Source organism: Manis pentadactyla, chromosome 3, assembly GCF_030020395.1.
Source record: "Manis pentadactyla isolate mManPen7 chromosome 3, mManPen7.hap1, whole genome shotgun sequence".
Taxonomy (NCBI): Eukaryota; Metazoa; Chordata; class Mammalia; order Pholidota; family Manidae; genus Manis; species Manis pentadactyla.
Window position 1 is genome coordinate 10,791,589 of NC_080021.1, and position 14,639 is coordinate 10,806,227.

General features: G+C 41.5%; 1 long non-coding RNA gene across 9 annotated transcripts in view; it reads left to right on the forward strand.

The window, feature by feature from the left end:
• Nucleotides 1–14,639, forward strand: part of LOC118915123 (uncharacterized) — a 73,072-nt gene that overhangs the window by 43,590 nt on the left and 14,843 nt on the right. For 2 of the 9 annotated variants that reach the window (XR_008996133.1, XR_008996132.1), the window contains exons 5-7: nt 5,159–5,230; nt 5,770–6,056; nt 8,675–8,762. This is a non-coding gene — a long non-coding RNA (uncharacterized LOC118915123). Of the gene's footprint in view, nt 1–5,158; nt 5,231–5,769; nt 8,471–8,674; nt 8,763–14,639 lie in introns of those variants that run through there. The other 7 variants (XR_005025962.2, XR_008996131.1, XR_008996128.1 and 4 more) reach the window with 7 other exon arrangements.

Below are 14,639 nucleotides of genomic sequence, written 5' to 3' on the forward strand. Positions count from 1 at the left end.
GAACAAATTCTTACATAGTGAATAAGTTACATGGTGAACAGTACAAGGGCAGTCATCACAGAAGCTTTCGGTTTTGCTCATGCATTATGAACTATAAACAGTCAGTTCAAATATGAATACTCATTTGGTTTTTATACTTGATTTATATGTGGATACCACATTTCTCTCTTTATTATTATTATTTTTAATAAAATGCTGAAGTGGTAGGTAGATACAAGATAAAGGTAGAAAACATAGTTTAGTGTTGTAAGAGAGCAAATGTAGATGATCAGGTGTGTGCCTGTAGACTATGTGTTAATCCAAGCTAGACAAGGGCAATAAAACATCCACGTATGCAGAAGATTTCTCTCAGAACAGGGGGGGTGAGGTTCTAAGCCTCACCTCTGTTGATCCCCAATTTCTCACCTGATGACCCCCCTGCGACTGTGCCTATCTTAGGTTGTTCCTCCCTTGAGGAATCTTACCCGTCTCTGGCTAACCAGTCATCTTCCGGGGCCATACAGGGAAATGTAAAGTTGGTAAGTGAGAGAGAAGCTTATTGTTTGAAAAGGTTAGCTTTTTACTTCTTTGCATATTTATGCCCTGTAGCTTCTATGCCCAGCATTTGTCTTGAGGTATCTTTACCACTTGGAAGAATTATGATACTCGGTAAGTTTGATATGAGGCACGAATTCTATTTAAGGGTTGTAATTAGGAAGGAAGAAGAAAAGCTATAGAAGTAGCAGGCGGAAGAAAACATGGGAAGATTGATGATTTCTTTGACATATCTTCTTGTAGAGTAACTTCAGCATGTATAGGTTTTAAGCTACTACTTAAATTGTGCACACACATTAACATAATAGGAGTATAGTTACATAACCAAAGCATATCTGTAATTACCAGCCATCTCCAGTGAAACCAAGAAAACCAGTTAGGCACCTTAGGCATTTGTGAAAACTTATCTATGATATGGTGAATATTGTCCAACTGAGCTTGAACAGTCTGAGAGAAATCAGACAAATTAAAACAACCCATTCCTGGGGACTGTTCACATGCCATATGTTCTTTTAACAGTAAATAGTCTGTAGTTGTAAGACTTTGAAGCGCTACAATTTGCACTTCTCCTAATTCTTGGTTGAGTTCCACCAGTATAGATCCAGTCAAATTTGTTGTTTTACTGTATGCACAGGCCAGCTTAGATATCTCCTTCTTCATTCCCATGGCAAGGCCAGGAACTGGTGGGATGAGTGCATCTACAGCTGTAGCAGTGCGTGGATCTTTGTTGGGGTTTTTTGATGATCATCTTCTGGCATGAGTCTTCCAGAGAGTGCTGATGTTGGAAGTTCTTTTTCATATTGTATCTTAGTTCATTTTCGGGGTAGCCCAATTAGGCTTTGATCCTTTGTACCTAGTACTTTTAATACATGCACTTTTGTTAAACATTTAGGATGTTTTCAGTTTTCCTCATTACAAACAATGCTATGAGGAATAGCCCTGTAATTACCCAGTCACAGAGTAAACATGTTTTTAGATTTGTATCCATGATGTGTGAGCATGTTCTCTGCTGGGGAAATTCAGCAGTGGGCTTGAATATCCTCAGGAGATACAATTCCTTAAGTTACATATTGGCCCTATTATGTTTACCAAAATGTGAGAGTTGGTGGGATACGCTGTGAAACAATCAGAGACTAAATTTCAGAGTAATTCAGAAATTTTGTGTAGAAACCTTAAAGAACTTCAACATTTTCAGTTATGATGTGTAGAACACTGACAGGCTAAACTCGGTTCAGGCTTCTGGGGGTAGGGGGTACCTAAAATCACACACGTGTGCCATTGGAAAATGGCCCTTAGCTATCGTTGAGTATGATTGGTTCCAAGGATTTTTAAAATAGCCAGTCCTTTTATTCATAGGAGATCCTACCGGGAAGCCCATTGCACAATCAAAGGGGAGCAGGGCTGCCCTGAAGAACCCTGACGGGCTACCTGGAGCCCTCTGGTCCTGATGGGCCTGTGTCTGCGCATCCCCAGAATCAGCACCCGGCTGGCCCAGTCTCATCATTTTCATGACAAAGGTCATAGAGAAGTGCAGTCACCTCCTCAAGTGTTTTAGAAGTTTCCAGAACTTAGGACTGCCTTCCTTTTCTCTGCCATGCTTTTCTTTGATTCAAGACTTTGAGAGCAATAACGTCTCCGTATCCGTTATCCAAGACGGTGCTATGTGACATTCAGAGACTCTGTGTTGCTTTGGGCCTTCCACCGGAGGTAGGACTGTTTGTTTCACACCCCCATTGGTTTTGTGGAGCCCATGCTGACAGCACTCACTCAGCTTAAGGCGGTCACCCTGCGGCCCTCCCGAAACCAGCGACTTTACCAGGGGAAGAACGGTCTGGCCCCCTTCATGGTCGCCCCAGGGCAAAGCTGCCGAGCCGAGGCGGTGTCCCCTGTCTGTGGGCTCACCGGGGCGTGGTCAGTGAGCTGGCTCCTTTCTGCCCACCATACAGTAAACAAATATAAATTTTAAAGAGAGAGAAAAAAATTCTCCCCTAAATGTTTCAAATGCTATTATGTTTTAATCCCTTGTTGAAATATGCATAATTTATAATTTGAGTATTATCTGAGGAGGGCTCTCCAGAGCTTAGTAAGAGTTCATTAAGAAAATTAGCAATTGTCCGTCATTCTTTTTTTTTTTTTAAACTCCTAGACACTGGTCAGCTTTCAAGCCCACGATGGGGTTCTGACCCGGAGTCTCTGGAATGCTGCACTCGTAGCTTTCAGGGACAGGCAGCCTATTAGTGATTCCCAACTCCTCAGCAGCATATCAATCTGCCATTTTAATTCAAGACTTCCTTTCCCCTAGGAGTGTCTGTGGCAGCCCGCAGAAAACCAAGGCCCCCTACAGAGTCTAAGAAAAGGAGTAGTGCATGCCTGTAAATGGAGAACTACCTGCTAACTACAAATAAAACTCCCTTGACTCTAAGTCCTGCATGACAGCGCTTCCCAGCGGGTGTCCTGTGGTCCAGGCATGTGCCATAGATGGTTTACAGGCAGGGCAGCCAAATAAGCAGGGACAGAGCTTTGGGCGAGGGGTCTGCCAGCTGGAGCCTTTGAGGGCGCAATCGCTTCACCTGCTTACGCGGTGTGCCGTGCAAATAGTAGCGCTTGTTCTCACAGCATGAGCCATGGTGCGAGAGAGGGGGCACACCGGAGGATTCACCTGCGAAATCAAGTAGCGAGCAGCAGGCTGGCTTTCCTGCCCAAGCTCCCGCCCTCCTCCTGGGCTGCGCTGCCCAGGTCTCCAGCTCTCAGCTCAGACACAGCCCTTCCTGGCGCATTCCAAAGACCTGCTTTCTTTCTGTGCTTTCACCTCCACCTAAAGGAGTTACCATCTCACAGAATCTGTTTTCAACTTTCAAACTCAGACTCATTCCTGTTCCTCAACCTCTAAAGCCCAGGGAAGGGATTGGAGCCCTTGAGTCTGGCCTACCTTCCTCCTCCTCCTCTCCTCTCTGCCTCTTCCCTAGTTCAAGTCCTCATCCTGTTCCCTAGATAACTGGAACCCCTGCTCGGACACTTCCTCACCTCTCCCATTCACCTTCAATATTCTCCCTCAAAGATAGCACTTCCTTCCATAAAGACATCTCCAGACCCTACCTAACTCACAGAATGAAGTCCAGAGTCCCTGGCACAGTCATCAGGACCCTTCATAATCTTGTCTCAACCCATTTGAGGCCTCTTTTCCTTCCACGGAATTCTAAGAAGGTTGCTGTTCTTTTCATCCTTCAGCTGCTTTTCTCTGGCTACACTCTGCTTATCTCCCCACCCCTCTTACCACAGAATGAAGGTTCTTTTCATGTTAAAGTGTAAATAAAATGCTGTCTTCTCTGTTGACTTTTCTATGACCCCCAAGTCTTTAAAATAATAAGTTCTTCTTTTTCAGCATTCCACAATGTACAACTTTTGCCTTCAATTAATCTTTATCTTTTCCACTTGTTCTCTATGTTTCTGGACTAATTATATCCTATTTACCCTATTTAACTGTAAGTTCTCTGAGTGCAGACACAGTCTTACATGGCTCTGTGTCCCTACAGTGATATTCACGGGCCCTTGTACCTGACAGGTGCCCAGCGCATGCTGGATGAACGGACACAGCATGATAAACCAGAGCTCTTGTGTATGAGGCCTCCTGCTGCTGTATATGGACTCTTTAGGGCAGGAGCTGGGTTGCTTATCTTTGCATCCCCCAAGATGGCCAGGTGGCTAAGGACAGTGGCTTCCGTGAGCCTGCCCGCCTCTGGATCCTGAGTTTACCACTTTCTATCTTTGCACTTTAGAGCATATCATGAATTTCTCTGTGTCTCAATTTATGCAACTGTAAAATGGAGTCCATTTACTCAACAACTACCTGTTTACTAGGAGCTGGTGATATGGAGCAGTGGTAGACAAGATAAGCAACATTCCTGCCCTAATGAAGCTTCCACAATTTGGAGAGAGTGAGACCATGGAGGGGGGTTTTCATATGTCCTAAAGGGAAACAAAGCAACGTAAGGGGAGAGGGGGTGATGAAGTTGGCTGTTTCAGCTGTGGTGTTTAGGGAAAGCCTCCCAGAGACCTGACAACATGGAAGTGAGCAATGTGGATGTCTAGGGGAAAGCTCTTCCAGCAAAGAGAATGCCAGGACAAAGGCCCAATGATATCAGCACTCATATCAAGGTACTGAAAATTGTGAGAATTAAATGAGTTAAGGCAGAATAAAAAGGTTAGCTGTTATTATCTGGCATGATTTCAGGCACATAATGGCATCTTTATAAATGTTTATTAGATAAACATATGATTGATTAGGAAGAAAACTAACGTGCCAATATTTGCTGAGTTTCTAATCTGAACTACTGTTGGGGGCTTTCCAACATCTCTACAGGATCGGAACTGCCGTGTGCTATGGTTAAGTACCCCAGAGATCAGTTCCAGAGCTCATGGCTCCACTGCTCATTATGTGTGATCTTGAGTGATTTCCTTACTGTCTCTGTGACTCAGTTTCCTCAGTTATAAAATAGGGCTAATAACAATGCATTCTTCCCAGAGCTACTATAAGAATTAAAAGAGTCGATGACTGTGAAGCCCTCACAAGAGTGCCTGGCATGTGTGTACATCTCAACATGTTTTTGCAGTCATTTTCTTACAGATGAAAGTACCTGAGAATAAATGGCTAAGAAATTTGTCCAAGGCAACCCAGACAGTGAACAGTGGCAAAGAGGTATGAAGTCGGGTCTGCTGACTGCCAAGTCCATGTCCTTTCCTAGGTACACCAAGAGCATTTACGTCTTGCTCCGTCTCCTTGGGCTATGACCCGGATTATAGAATCAAGAATGACAATTGCTCAGCAGCATTTTTCTAAGCTGGTTTTTTGAATTGGCTCTGATCTTTAATTATGCCACATTTGCATCCTCTGAATGCAGTCATAGGTTTCGGTGGAAAATGTCTATGTTTAGCCGCATAAAATCTCTAAAGCTTCAGGGCAAGTGTTGCTGATTCTCCTCTACCTCTTCAGTAATGTGGGATTTGTGCTTAAAGTCTTCAAGTTACTGCCCTTAAGTGTCCCCCACGTTTGCTTTCTGGCTGTCAACGCATTTAGCTTTCACTCTCTGAACCACACCCACCCACAGGGAGGCACCCCAGGGTCTTAGCAAAGGGTTTTGTACCAAATCCCTTAATTCTGACATACATTATTTAACTCTATTCCTGATGACTTTCACCTTTAAATTGCAGTTTCACTGTGCTGTTTTGTCTCTGCAGATGGCAAACAGACCATTGTCTCTCCACTGGCTCTAAAGATATTTTTGGCTTGAAAATTCAATGAAGGAGAAAAAGAAGGGGAATTTGATTTCTGTCGGCCATTATCTTTCTTGTCCTCCTTAAATTCCTCCCCACTCACTCCTTTCCCCTCTAACTTGGTCCACATGCATCAACTTCCTGTCTCCATGGGTTTGGAATTTGGGTTATCCCCGAGATGCAACTTTCTGGTGATTATTCAGAAACAACAGAACAACAGAGAGAGAGGAAGGGAGAAAGAGAGAGATTTTGTGAGTACCATCACTTGAGAGAACAAATATCTCATGATAACACATTGCTTGTTCCAGATTGTTTTGGAGTTGGTTTATTCATTGGAAATGCAAATAGACAAACGGGGCATCATAAAAATGAATGTGGAGTTTTGCATATTTACAAACAGGCCTGTATATGTTCCGGCTGTGAAAGCATCCACTTCCCGCCTACTCATTACAATGTCATTTGTCCCAGCAAACTGTCCTTTCATAAGAGTATTACAAAATGAGCTGCTAATTGATGGGGTGGGATTGGTTGAAAAGGCTTGAATTCTAGAATGAGGAATGTGTAAGGGCCTTAGCAACACTCTAACCCGAGACCCTCATTTTACAGATGAAAACACAGAACTTGAGTGATTTGTTTTTAGAATTGTATTTAGCAACTGAAGAACATTAAGAAGAGCTGATTGAGTTCCACTAGTCCATTTTCAGATGAGCAGAAATGAAGTAATTTTCTCAGAGTCATTAATTGAGTGAATGGTAGAGCATGAACAAGATCTCAGTTCTTTGAACATCTTACCCAGTGGATTTTCACTTAATCAGACTGCTGCAGGGGAGTCACTTAATGAGAGCTTTGGAGGAGGGGAAGGCATGTAAGCCCTGCCTCTCGGGGCTTGCCCTCTCTGGCCTGGTGACAGTTGCAAGAAAGTCAGGAATGCCAATCAAATGAAAGAAACCATATTTTAAACAGCTCTTTCAAGAATGGATTTAAGGGAAACACTCTAGAGATGGGTTTTCCTCAACTCACTGAGAGGGGAAGGCAAAACAATTTGAAGGAGAAAAGAAGACTCAGACTCAACCTGGAAGGCATCAGATGACAAAGGAGTTCGGAATGCCGTGTGTCCCACACAAAAGGAGTAGGTAGGACCCAGGGTTAGGATACAAGGAGACAGTAGGAGTCAGGTAAGAGTCAGGAGGGATTGTAAAGGTGTCGGCTGGAAGCCGGGGAGGGCAGAAGGCCAAAGGGCTGAGTCCCTCCCTGAGTGATTAGCTTTTCCCCAGTTTCCTTACACTTCTGGGCACATAGCAACTTATGCCAGGAACCTTCTAAATAATCTCTGCAGCTGGGAACTGTTCAGTTCACCAATTTCTTGGAGGCATCGTCTCTCATGTTGAGCTGCTCCTCTCACCTGCACAGCCTGTTATTCTTAACTTTGGGACATACTTAGATTTCTCACTTCTGTCCAGTCCCATACAACTGACACCACATCTGTAGGGTTCTTGGCTTCTTTTAATTGAACTTCAAGATACCACTGCCTAGATCATCCTCAGGGCAAGAGGTACTTCATCTCAGTGCAGGACTAAAATGAATCAGGACAGTGACTGTTTTTCTTCAGCTTGAGATAGGAGTTTAGGGAGAACAGTTGTTTTGTTTCCTTAAAAGAGCAGTGAGGGCCTCGGTAAAGTGCAATGCTTTGTTATCTGACCTTAGACATTGTCAAAGAGCGGGTCATTGATTCCATTCTTCCCTCTGTTCCGTATCGGAATTATACATCTGCTTCCTATACCATGTGACCTTGCAGTATCCATTACTAGTAAATAAAACTATGGACATTAGACTTGGCCATGGGACTTAGTTTGAATGTTAATGGCTTTGTATTTGCATTGTGTTAAACACCTTGGCCTATTGTGTTTCTGCTATTTGTGATAAGAACAAGTTCTGAGTAGGCACTTGCTCAAGAAGAAAGGAGAATGAAGCCGACCTGAACCCATATAGCAGCCTGATGCAAGCCCGGCTAAGCCTAAATGAGATCAGCAGAAGCCCACCCAACCCACAGATCTGGCAGCAAGATAATCAATGTCTGTTGTTGTAAGCCACTGGGATTGCCTGTTTCTTTGTTGTACCTCATTATTGCTGATCGATGTGGGTACGAATTCAGTTGGAGGCACTGTGTCATGGAAGACAGTACAGTGGTGCAGAGCTTAGATCTGGAGTCAGCATGTTGGAATTGGATCCTGTTATTTATGAACAATACAAACTTGAGAAAATCAGGAAACTACCCTGAGTGTTTCTTTCACCAAAAAAGGGAGATGATGAGCATTATAATCAATTGATCCTCATTATTACAAGATTCCACATTTTCAAATTCACCTAACTGCTAAAATTTATTTGTAACCCCCAAATCCAGACTAGTGGCGCTTGTCGCATCATCCATGGACATGGCAGTGAAAAAAAATTTGAGTCACCTGACGTGTGTGTTTTCAGCTGAGGCTGAGGGACGATGCTCTCTGTCTTCTTGCTTCAGCTCTCAGACTGCAAACAAGTGTCCTATCTGTGGTCTATGTAGTGCCATGTTTTTTGCATTTTTGTGCTTTTTGTTGGTACTTAACTTGATTCCTGTGTGAGGTGCTGAAATGCTCACTGTTATTTCTGAGCTCAAGAACGCTACTGTGTGCCTTCTGGGGAAATTAAGTATGTTAGATAAGCTTTGATCAAAGCTGAAGTATAGTGCTGTTGACTGAGTTCGGTGTTAATGAATCACAATATACACTAAATCTTTAAACAGAAACACACACGAAACTAGGTTAGGTATTGATCAGTTGACAAAAAGTGTTGTAATCGGAGGATCACAGGAACCTAATTGTATTTCTTCCAGAAACAGCAGTTGAGTATTCACTAATTCAGTAACATTTACTGTGAATAATGAGAATTGCCCTCCAATAAGAACAGAGTGCACTTACCTGGTAAGTTTCTTGTGAAAGTAAAATAAGATACTATGTCATATAAGGTACTTAGAAAGCTGCCTAGAGTCTAGGAAATGCTTATAGATATTTATCTTTTATTTAGTCATCCTCAAGACTCTATATGATAATCACAAGAAAGTAAAAATTACATAAGTTGAAGTATACTGCGATGGGCACTGTCATTATCATGTTTACAGATAAAGACTTCACTGATTTTGCAACAGGGAGGGTTTAAGATAGAAAGTGCCTGACCTCTAGGGCCAATATGGGGAGGAGAAAATAGGTCATCCAAAGATTTTTATCCAGGGATCCAAAGAGACCAGCAGATGTTTGGAAAGGTATTTAGACCCTGTGACCATTATCATCGTTACTTGGAAACCTGAAAAGGTTCGGTCCCCTGGCTTATTTCTTAAATGCTCTGCCACAGTGGTTGAGGGATCTTAGTCAGTGGACTTTCTGGGAAGGCCACAGTGACTGGAGGGAGCCAGGGGACTTCATCTCTGGCATTTTCTGCACAACACAGAGATAGAACTGTCACAGTCTGCTCCTGACAGTTCCACAGGACTGAAGGTAGCAATCACAACACTCACCTCCTCAGAGATGACTAGTGCAATCACTGCCTTGCACATTTTCAGAAGCAGAAGCCTGAGGGGTGCTGGTGAGTTCCATGAAAGATTTTTTTTTTTAAATCATTACAAAACTTTGTTGAGGCATCATTAGAGCATAATTTTCTTCATGTTTCCTGCACTTATGGTTCATTGAGACGCTTGGATCTGTGATTTTAGAGTTTTGATCAAATTTGGAAAAATTTCAACCCTTATAAAGTGTCATTATTGTTTTTCTGTCTCCTCACCCCCTGTTGCCCCTGTTAGGATGCTTGAAGTTGTCCTACTGCTCAGAGATGCTGTGCTTATCTGTTTTCCTCTTTAACTCTGTTAGATTTTAAAACAGTGTCTAGGACCATGTCTTTGAGTTCACTCATCTTTTCCTGTGCAGTGTCTAATCTGTCATTGACCCAACCAATGTGTTTTCTTCTCACTCACTGAAATGTTCCCTTCTAGAAATTCGATTTTGAGTTTTTAGAAATATCTTTCATATCTCCACTTAGCTTTCTGAAATATATGGAATATAGACATAATGACTGTTTTGATGCCTTTTTGTGCTTATTATAACATCTTTGTCAGTTCTGGGTCAATTTAGATTGATTGCTTTTTCTCTTCATTATGAGTTATATTTTCTTACATTTGTTTTTTCTGGATGGTTGGTAATATTTTATTAAAGCCCTAGCATTCTGATTTCACCTTGTTGAATACAGCACATTTTTGTATTGCTTTAAATTCTTGAGTTTTGTTCTGGAACCAGTAAAGTTATTGGAAACAGATTAATTCTTGTGGGTTTTAAGAATTGTCGCATGGGATGGAACTGGTTGTTTGTCGTCTGGTGCTAAGCATTCCCCGCTGCTCTAGCAAGCACATTCTGTGTACTCTATCCAATGCCTGTAAGTCATGAGATCTTCCAGGCTGGCTGGGTGTTTCATGCACTATTCCCAGCCCTGTGTGCATGAAGTCACTGTTACCTTTTATCCTTCCAGGTGATTCTTTTCTTGGCCTCTGGTAATTTCTTCACACACAGGCACTGGCCAATACCTAGGTGCACACTTGAGGGGACTCCTCTGGAGTTTTCTCTCTGATCAGCCTCTCTCTTTTCTGGTACTCTCTCCTAAAAATTCAAGCCACCTTCATCTCCCCTGACTCCCAGTGCTGCTTCCTCAACCCAACAAGGCCTTCATGGTTCTAGGGTCCCCCTGTCCTTCTGTGACCTGGAAACTCCTTCAAGGTAGTAGCCTGGGCTAATCATAGGGCTTACCCATCTTTATCTTCTCTCAGGATCACTTTCCTTCTGCTAGGTGTCTTGAAAACTGTTTTTCCATACGTTAGTTAGGGAAAAACTTTGGTTGCTTCATGCAGGAAGGTAATTACCATCCTAGTTATATCATCTTGACTGGAAGTGAAATTTTTACATAAGTGTTTAAGACCCTGTTTCATAAGTTTCCCATAAAGCAGATATGGGATAGAAGGAGCATAGGCTTTGCAAACACAAATCTGGGTTTACAGCTTAGCTTTACTGCTGTGAGGCTTGGGGAGGTAACTACATCTACAACTTCAGTTTCCTCTTCTGCAAAATGGGGATAATTATAATATCTGTTCTATGGAGATGAAGGGGAGATTAACTGAGAATACATATGGAAAGCATATAGGATAATTCTGTCAGAGTCGACACCGGAATGCCAGTTTGCTCTCCCCTTCCCTACGGCCATCGTATTTTCCCTCTGCTCCTTCCTTCATGCTACCATTACCTCCAGCTCGACTTGTTTTATGCTTTGCATGTATCAGGCACTGTGCTACGTGCAACAGGATTCCACCAGAAGCAAGTTAGATAGAAAAGCACAAATTGGTCGATTTCCCCTCCAATCTTGGAATACAGACTCAAAAGGAAGGTAGTACAAATTCTCATGCTGTTTGAGCATCTCAAGGGGAAATTGTATATTTAAACATATTTCAAACTGTGCACTTGAATTGGCCATACCTAACAAAGCCTTTCTATTTCACAATTTAAACAAATGTGTTACTTTAAAATGCTAACATGTTTATTTTAAAGTGTGTGACCTATTTGGGGTAACAGTCTTCTGATAGAAATATTGAACTCTGTTTGGAGCACATCCAATTATTTCTCAAGTCCTGTTTGTAACACCAAAATCTCAAGAAATAAGAATAATTAAAAAGAAACTGCTTCCATGCCAAAAAAAAGAAGAAGAAGAAGAAAAAGAAAAAGAAAAAGAAAAACTCCTGGTATCTTGACAGCAAGAGAATCCACTGGCTTTTTGCCTCACTGAGAATCAAGAATCCAATTAAACTAAGCAATTTCAAATGACTTAATTAAAGAACATTTTTTTAATTGAGTTACAAAATAGGCTGATAAACCTGAATAGGTTTGAAAATTGAGTTGAGAGGATAACAGTGCACCAGTCTCTATTTTCAATGGATTCTGTGAGGTTTAACAAGCCCTGGTTTTATCTTCCTCTGTTTAACAAAGTCACAGTTTACCAAAATAGAGTATCTCGTGTTCACATTATGTTGACTTTTTGAATGAAATCAAATTGCCCTGGAGCCCACGATGTCACCTAGGATTGCTCTCCTTGTTCAGGTCTGAGGGGGTGTTCCTCCAGATCACTGCAGAAAGCTCCAGGCAGCTGATGACGCAGCTGATGACGCAGCTGAGACCAAAACCCAGTCGGGTCATTTCCCAGTCCAGTACTTTTTTAGTTTATTTGCCTCTGTTTTCACTTTTGAGGATGTAGAGAGAGGAAGGGAGGGAAGAAAAGAAGACTGAAAAGATCAATTTGTTTTTAGGATTTTTCCTTTGCATTCTTATTTACACACTTGGCACCATATTTTACTTGTAATATTTCACCCCACTTTTTAACTTAATATGATAATAAAAACACTTTTAATATTGCTTATAAAATACTCATACACATCATTTTTAGTGGTTACATTCTGTTCTGTTACATGTATGTGCCATTATTTATGGATTGAGTCATACCACACAGCCATTTCTGTAGCTTAAATATAATCAAAATTAGCACATTCATTTCTTTCAACCTTTAACTATCCACATCATGTTACAAGCTCTGTTTATAAATTAGCTGAAATGGATATGCTGAGGGAAATTTACATTTGATCCACTTCATTTTGCTGCCAACATCACTCCTGTGCTAGACTCCTACCAGTTCCTTGCCCAGGGAGCAGAAAGCCTTGTAGCCTGGGTCTCCAGAATGGGTGGTAGGGACCAGTAAGACTCCCTGCCCTCTGCCCAGGCCTTGGAAGAATGATGGAGGGTGGTTTCAAAAAGCCCAACACTGTCCTCATCACAGTTTGTGGATAAGCACCTTTGTGGGGGCCTTGACAAGGCCAGAGGACAAATTAGAAGCATCTGACTCAGATGTTGCTGCATCTGTGCCAAGTTTGTCATAAGTTATATCTTTTTACCTGTAGCTTTTGTCTTCATCTGTTAGCATCTATCTGTCCAGCACAACATTAACACCCTATGACAACTGGCCAGTTGGGACATCAAGCTATTGCCATTTGGAATTGGTTCCTTAAGATGGATCTCTGAGAGGAATTTCTGTGCTAACAGACAAAAACATTTTGAAGGCTTTTTCTATGTGTGACCAAGTTGATTTCCAAAAGGACATTACCTGTGTTACACCTACCAACGTTGATCAAAGAGCTCATTTCTCCACATTATCACTAGGATTAAGTGGATCATTAAAAACTAAAAGTGTCTGTTAGTTCTCTTGGTGACCTACTTTGAAGACTTGATGGCTTCTCCACTTCATCAAACCATTCAGTCAGAAAGAGTAATTCCATTTTGCCTACCATCCCCTTCACAGTCTTCACTTTGCTGAGGGCTAAAATTTGGGGACAAACACTTGCATGGAATCAAGGAAGAACAGCTTGCCTTCTATATTTTGCTTTTGGATTTTCAGATGGCCAGATTTTTCTTTTAAGCATTGGAGTTGATGTTTCAAGGCAAAATAACAGCTTGACTTTTTACTATTACATATGAATTCATAAATGCCTGAGAGGTTAAAATCTTCCTTGCCTATAAATTGGGGATAGTGCAAATAGTCTTCAGGGTTGGAGAAAAAGCGTGGTGTCTTTAAATGACTTTGAGTCATTATTAGTAGCTAGTATTGGCCTTATCCTAATCACTCATACACATGTATTTTTCTGGATCGAATGAGCTATGAAATGGAAAAAAGCCTTGGAGAGAATGCACAAGGCTGGACTAGCTTCATTGTTTAGGAATTTAGGCAATAACATGGAGTAGTGGGAAGATTGGGGATTTGGAATGAAGTTGTCTTAGCCTCCATCACTGACTACCTCTGTGGCTTTAGAAACATTTCTTTTCTTTCTTGAGTCCCAGTGTTCTCATCACTGAGCACAGTGTGTCTGAGAAGATTCCTGAGCTAATGAATATAAAGTACCTGGCACATTGGAGAAACACAGTCAGTGGTGGGGGTAGGAGGAGTCATACAGCGTAGTGGCTTAAAAGCACATATTTTAAGCACACAGATCTGAATTCAAATACTATCTCCATTGGGTTAATTTTTTAACTCTCTGGGATTCAGTTTCATTTGGTGAAATAATGATTCCTACACTTAAAGATGCAGTGAAAGATCAGAGGAGATAAGGTATGTGTCACATTTACCCCAGTGCCTGACATGCAGTGTATGTTAACCGAATGGTAGTTGATCTGCTTTTGCCAAGCACTTAGAATGTAGTCAGAGATTTCTTTTTCAATCCAGATATTAATATGTACCCCAATGTGTTTCCAAACCCTAGCTGCTTGTCAAAAAATGAATACTGTGTGCCACTTTGATCGACTGTTCTTTTCAGAGTGCCTTCCTGGTGGCAGGTTGTTTTTCTGTATGTGTCATAAAAATACTTAATGATAGATGCTAATCCTTAAGGCACTCTCTCTATTGACGATGTCTAACTGCCTGTATTCTAAAGCTTCAGTTCCTTTTAGGTATTGTAAGCACTCTTAATTTCATTCCCCTTTTTACCATCTAAGTGTCTGACCTTGAAAATGAAAGGTTAACTGAAAGAAAAACTGTATGTATGTATATATGTGTGTGTATAAAGATAGCTATGTATAAAGAGAGATGATGAGCAGATAGAAAGATGATAGACATGGAGGCTCATATTTAATTATCAGAACACAAAATTATAATGCCATAAAACCCTAGTCTTTTTAAGTTTATGTCTTCTTTTTACATCTAGGACTCTATGCAAAGGCGTAAACTTCCTC